This window comes from Lissotriton helveticus, assembly GCF_964261635.1.
Source record: "Lissotriton helveticus chromosome 1_1 unlocalized genomic scaffold, aLisHel1.1 SUPER_1_unloc_24, whole genome shotgun sequence".
Lineage (NCBI taxonomy): Eukaryota > Metazoa > Chordata > Amphibia > Caudata > Salamandridae > Lissotriton > Lissotriton helveticus.
The window spans coordinates 1,641,669-1,648,328 of NW_027611664.1; positions in this window are offsets into that span (position 1 = coordinate 1,641,669).

Sequence of the window (6,660 nt, forward strand, 5' to 3'; positions counted from 1 at the left end):
AGGAAGTTTTAGAGGACTGTGGGTCAAGAAATATAGACGGGCCAGTTACTCTGAATCACTTTTGCAAATGTGCGCTCTGTACAATTATACAAATCTCAATCTCAGCTGCACGGAGAGTGTTATTATTGGTGCAGAAAAGAATGATGCTTCATTTCAACCGCGCTATTCTAAAACACAGACTCTTATTTCCTCTGCAAACTGCGTAATAATGAATTGCCCGTCAATTGTCAAGGTACGAAATTGTGGCTAACATGAGGCTTTACCAACAAGCATTTACAATGGAATAGGTCTCGGGTGAATTAAGTTTGAGCTATTGGCATTGCTAAATATTGCAACTGCAACAAAAGTCTATAAATTGTAGGCCAAACAAAATGTGTATTTATTTTTGTAGCAATGGTGGCATGCTGCGCTTTAGATGAATATGTTTAAAAGTAAAATGCGCCATACTATAATTTCTACAATAGTTTATTGTGGATGCGTTAACAATTGATGTGTGCACTGATGACTGGTGGTGTGTGTGCCTGTTTAAAGTGTGCACTGCCGGCTGTGTTGTGTGTGCCTGGTGGAAGTGTGCACTGACGGCTGGTGGTGTGTGTGCCTGGTAAAAGCGTGCACTGACGGCTGGTGGTGTGTGTCTGATGAATGCATTCAATGACGAATGGTGGTGTGTGTGTGTGTGTGCTTGGTGAAAGCGTGCACTGACGGCTGGTGGTGTTTGTGCCCGGTGAAAGCGTGCACTGATAACTGATGGTGTCTGTGCTTGGTGAAAGTGTGCACTGACGATGTGGTTCTGTTTGTGCTTGTGTGTGTGGTTGTATGTGTGGTTGTATTTGTGGTTGTATGTGTGGTTGTATGTGTGGTTGTGTGTGTGGTTGTGGTTGTGTGTAAGGTTGTGTGTGTGTGGTGGTATGTGGCTGTGTGTGTGTTTGTGTGTGTGTGGTTGTGTGTGTGGGGCGGGTGAGGGGGCAGATAAGCGTCATGTTGTCAGCTCTGAGGAGCAAACAGTTTATGCTCACATTCTGAAGCATGTGCTTCCAGACTCCCTGCTCCCCCTTCACGGTCGGTCCGAGTTATACCTTGCACTGCTGTTAAGCCTCAATAAATCACAGGCACACTTCCGCTTTGCATCTATCGCCACAGGGAAGAAGCAGTGTACCAGTGCATTGATTAATTGGCCGGCTGATAAGACCCTCCTGTGAAATCTAAAGCATTTAATAAATTAACCCTCATGTTAGCTCTTAAAGTGACCCTCACATTATATCCTCAAATTACCTATACGTGAGATAATAAAGTGCCACTCCGGTGAGACCCGAGAGTTAGCCTTTGAGATCCAAGGGTGATTATACCTGAGACGCCAAAAGAAGCCACTGTGACATGTCCCAGAGCCACCTACATTACCCAAATGTATTTACAACAAGCCATGTAAGGAATATCGCGAACAGATGTTTGTGACGGACCCTCGCAAAGTTTGCTTACTGTGCCTGGTGGCGGAGCACAGTTCTAGTGCTGCATCGACTGCGCTCAGTTGAATCTGAAGGTCATGCAGTTTGCTTACTGTGCCTGGCGGCGGAGCACAGTTCTAGGGCCTGCATCGACTGCGCTCAGTTGAATCTGAAGGTCATGCAGTTTCAGCACGGGGACACGCCGGGAGGCGTCACCAGCCGCTTTACAAACCCCTTTAATAATAATAATTTGCTTACTGTGCCTGGCGGCGGAGCACAATTCTAGGGCTGCATCGACTGTGCTCAGTTGAATCTGAAGGTCATGCAGTTTGCTTACTGTGCCTGGCGGCGGAGCACAGTTCTAGGGCCTGCATCGACTGCGCTCAGTTGAATCTGAAGGTCATGCAGTTTGCTTACTGTGCCTGGCGGCGGAGCACAGTTCTAGGGCCTGCATCGACTGCGCTCAGTTGAATCTGAAGGTCATGCAGTTTCAGCGCGGGGACACGCCGGGAGGCGTCACCAGGCGCTTTACAAACCCCTTTAATAATAATAATTTGCTTACTGTGCCTGGCGGCGGAGCACAATTCTAGGGCTGCATCGACTGTGCTCAGTTGAATCTGAAGGTCATGCAGTTTGCTTACTGTGCCTGGCGGCGGAGCACAGTTCTAGGGCTGCATCGACTGCGCTCAGTTGAATCTGAAGGTCATGCAGTTTGCTTACTGTGCCTGGCGGCGGAGCACAGTTCTAGGGCCTGCATCGACTGCGCTCAGTTGAATCTGAAGGTCATGCAGTTTGCCTCATGTGCCTGGCGGCGGAGCACAATTCTAGGGCCGGCATCGACTGCGCTCAGTTGAATCTGAAGGTCATACAGGACTGTGAGGTGAAGCTCCATGTCACCAAATATTGGAACCCTTCACACCATGACATGTCGGAGCTTTGTGACACCCCCTACCGTTGCGCAAGAGTCTGCATTAAAGTTTCCAGATCCAGTCACACACTTGGGGAACATTCCTTCGGTGAGTAAACTGTGGGTAGAAGTATCCATCAGAAACAGGCCACGCTGATAACAGGAGAAATGACACCCGGTAACAGTGACAAAACAGACCGAGAAGAGAGGAGGCCGGGGACAAATAGGGGACTGACAGAGGCACAGAACAGACGTATGTAACATGGGAAAGGAGATTAAGGGCACCTGGGACAGAGAGAGACTGGGCTAAGTGACAAAGAAGAGACTGTGAAACTAAGGGACACATAATCCAAAAGAACAGCTACACCAGGAGACCTACAATAGACGCAGAGAGGCAGAAGGGGTCAGAGAGAGGGAGATCATACCGTGGAGCAGAAGAGAACACAATGCGACATGGGACACACATGGAAAAAGTGACGGCAGAACACGGACCCAGGCAGATGTATGCACCTGTATGCAGCACATAAAGCACACGGGGCAATCACGTAGGCCCTGGCCCAGGGAGGGGATATGCACCTGTGCACTTCAGTGCGGCTCATAAAGGGCACTGGATGTCTCGGCGCCTATACAGGGCATGGCAGAATACGGACCCAGGCAGATCTATGCACCTGTACGCAGCACATAAAGGACACAGGGCAATCACCCAGGCCCTGGCCCAGGGAGGAGATATGCACCTGTGCACTTCAGTGCGGGTCAAATGGCAATGGAGGGCTCAGAGCTCATACAGGGCACGGCAGAACACGGACCCAGGCAGATCTATGCACCTGTACGCAGCACATAAAGGACACAGGGCAATCACCCAGCCCCTGGCCCAGGGAGGGATAAGCACCTGTGCACTTCAGTGCGGGTCAAATGGCGATGGAGGGCTCAGAGCTCATACCGGGCACTGCAGAACAGAACACTACAAAATGTAGTTTGAAAACAACACTCATGTCAGCGTCTGCTCCACGACTAACGTAGCTTCCTGCTGCTGCTGCGGTGTCTGTTCATACTTTCGTTTTAGTGTTTTCTGGCACTTACCCTCAGGAGCCTGCAGCTGATTGTCATTTCACTTTCTGCTACAACGTCATTTCCGTGTCTGCAGTGCTGATACTTTCCTCTCTGTATTTATCCAATTTCAATAAAATTGATTATAAATTCATAATTAAGTTCAATTCTGTGTATGTGGATAGCCTCCTTTCAGCATTTAATAAACTTTCATTTCATTGTTTATTCCTGTTTTTATTTCAGTGTCTGCTGACACGGGTTATTCCACTTAATACCTCAGCGTTCATTTCAGTGTGCACTGACACCTTGCCGCCAGTGTCTGCAATCACTAAATATATATATTTTTTATATGTTGGATTGCTCGGTGTGCAATTTCTTAAAAACGCTTCTTAAAACTCCGCGCAAACCCAGAGAAAAGGACTCTGGCTGCGGGTGTCCTATGTTAGCATTTAGGGGAAAGCAGTCGATTCTGTTAAGGGGCTACGCTTAATTTGTAGTTCTGTGAACAGTTATTGTATGTTTTTATTCTGATTATTATATTTCTATTCTGATTCTTCGTATGTGATTTGAGTTTGTGAAAAAAACTACTTGTATGTCACACTGCCTGTCAGATAATGGATAGGCCCGATTCTGTTGCATTCATTAAAAGTTGTTTTGCGTGCAGTACGGAGCAAAACGTGAACGGGGACGCTTAATCTGCCATTAGTTGGAGCCTGCTGAAAGGAGCATCTGAAAACCCAGCGAAGACTTGCCTAACTCTCGCGGAACCCGCTGCGCGGGTCCCGCTTCGTGTGGGGCGATCCACCAGGAACTGCTGGGAAGTACGACGGTGTCCCTGTGAAGGCGAGTGACAGGCGGGGCTGCGAGCGAGAGCAGGCGCTGGACCGGGACTACAGTTCCCAGGAACGCTTGCCAGACCCAACTCTCAACACCTGGGCCGCTCTCCTTGTCTGCTCCTCCCCTCCCCCTGCGCTTAAAGACTCTGGCGCTTGTGAAGCACTTGGGACGCTTAATCTGCCATTAGTTGGAACCTGCTGAAAGGAGCATCTGAAAACCCAGCGAAGACTTGCCTACCTCTCGCGGAACCCGCTGCGCGGGTCCCGCTTTGTGTGGGGCGATCCACCAGGAACTGCTGGGAAGTACGACGGTGTCCCTGTGAAGGCGAGTGACAGGCGGGGCTGCGAGCGAGAGCAGGCGCTGGACCGGGACTACAGTTCCCAGGAGCGCTTGCCAGACCCAACTCTCAACACCTGGGCCGCTCTCCTTGTCTGCTCCTCCCCTCCCCCTGCGCTTAAAGACTCTGGCGCTTGTGAAGCACTTGGGACGCTTAATCTGCCATTAGTTGGAGCCTGCTGAAAGGAGCATCTGAAAACCCAGCGAAGGAATAAATAGATCACTGGATTCCACTATTCAGACCCTTCCAGTATCCTTCTTTTTCCCCCCTACTCGCATGCATCATGCCGTATCGCATGATGAGAGGATAGGAGTGGAACGTAGACGTAGACACAAGGACTATGTGCAACGCCCAAATCTTCAATTGCCGGACACACCCTATTTCCATTTCAACCGTTTCAACTGCTTGAATGGCCTGGATGGGGTTGATTGACTTTCCGCTCACAAGCCAGTGACCCGGGACAGCGGCTCTTGTAGTCTTTTCAAGCCACCTACCCCGAGTGTTGGTAAAACCCCTGGTTCATTGAACGATCAAGTGTTTCTGGATAATGGTACCAGCAGACTTTTTGATCCTTCTGCCAACAATGTTGACAATGTTTCTGGAATACTGGATGAGTCATTGCGTGGGGAGAATGTTGGTAAAACCCCTGGTTCACTGAAAGTTCAAGTGTTTCTGGATAATGGTACCAGCAGACTTTTTGATCCATCGGCCCACAATGTTGACAATGTTTCTGGAATACTGGATGAGTCATTGCGTGTGGAGAATGGCTCCTGTAGACTTTCTGAGCCATCTGCCCCTACTGCCCCTACTGTTGGTAATGTGCCAGAACTTTCGATTGAAGTAGAGTCTGGAACCATCTCCTCCAACCCTTCTGGCACGGTAACTGACACCCCTGAACGTTTGAGGCTAATTTGCTGGAATGTTGCTGGACTGGCCAACAAACTGGGTGACCCTGACTGGGCAAATTATATCGAGACTGGTGACGTATGTATGTTCCAGGAAACCTGGGCCAGAGAGGACTATGGTCACCAAGGCTACATGTCATTCTACATTCTCCAGCAAGGTGGGAAGGCAAAGGCCGTCCGTCAGGGGGGCTTACGACCTGGGTCGCATCGCATCTGGGCTGCGTGGCAACACGGTTGTCGGCTAACTCCGATGATATCCTTGTGGTTTCATTATCATGGCCTAACCAAGCCAAACTTGTGTTTATCAACATCTATTCTAGGCCAGTGGGAATTGCAAGGGAATCACCAACCATAGATGAACTCTCGAACTATATATCTGAACTATCGAGTGATTCATTCTATGTAGTGGGGGGGGATTTTAATTCTCATTTCGAGCCACTCCCCGGTCTCCTGGATGGGCTATCATCGGAAGAGGAGGCCAGATGGGCAGTGCCCTCAGTGGAAGCCCCACCCCCGAAGGCTTGGACCCCACTAGCACTACAAATTACAGCCCTTACCCTAAAGTTCGGAATTAGAGCTTGCAACGGGCGAATGAAATCCGACATACCCAGTAAAACCACCTACAACAGACTGGGAAGAGAGTCCCGCTTGGATTATGTCTTGGCCCAAATAGTGAAGTGGCCGATAATCCAGGACTTTAGGGTTATGGAAAGGGCCGATAGTGACCACAATGCACTTGAGCTTGATTTTGTCCACCCGGGCCCTCAAGCTCTCGTGACTAATGTGGAAGGGAACAATCCTGCGCTTCTCCTGGACAACAGCAGGAGAAGAATTAGGTGGGAGCATTTGGCCACAAGTAAGGATAAACTCCCCATGCTCTATCATGGGATAACTCCCATCTTGGAAACTGTGGGGAGCTTGGATACCGAGGCAAACACTAATGATTCCCAGGGTAAAATGTATAAGGCTCATGTGGACCTCATAAAAACTGCGGCACCTCACTTCACCTGTACTGTACGAAAGGCAAGAGGGGGGCGGCAAGGTAAAACATTATGGTATAACCTAGAATGCAGACGGGCAAAAACAGAACTCCTTAGATTAATTAAGGAGGGTCCAGGGGGGGATAGTCTTAAACAAAGCAGGCGAGCCTACAAGAAACTCATAGCCCACGCTAAAGCCGAATGG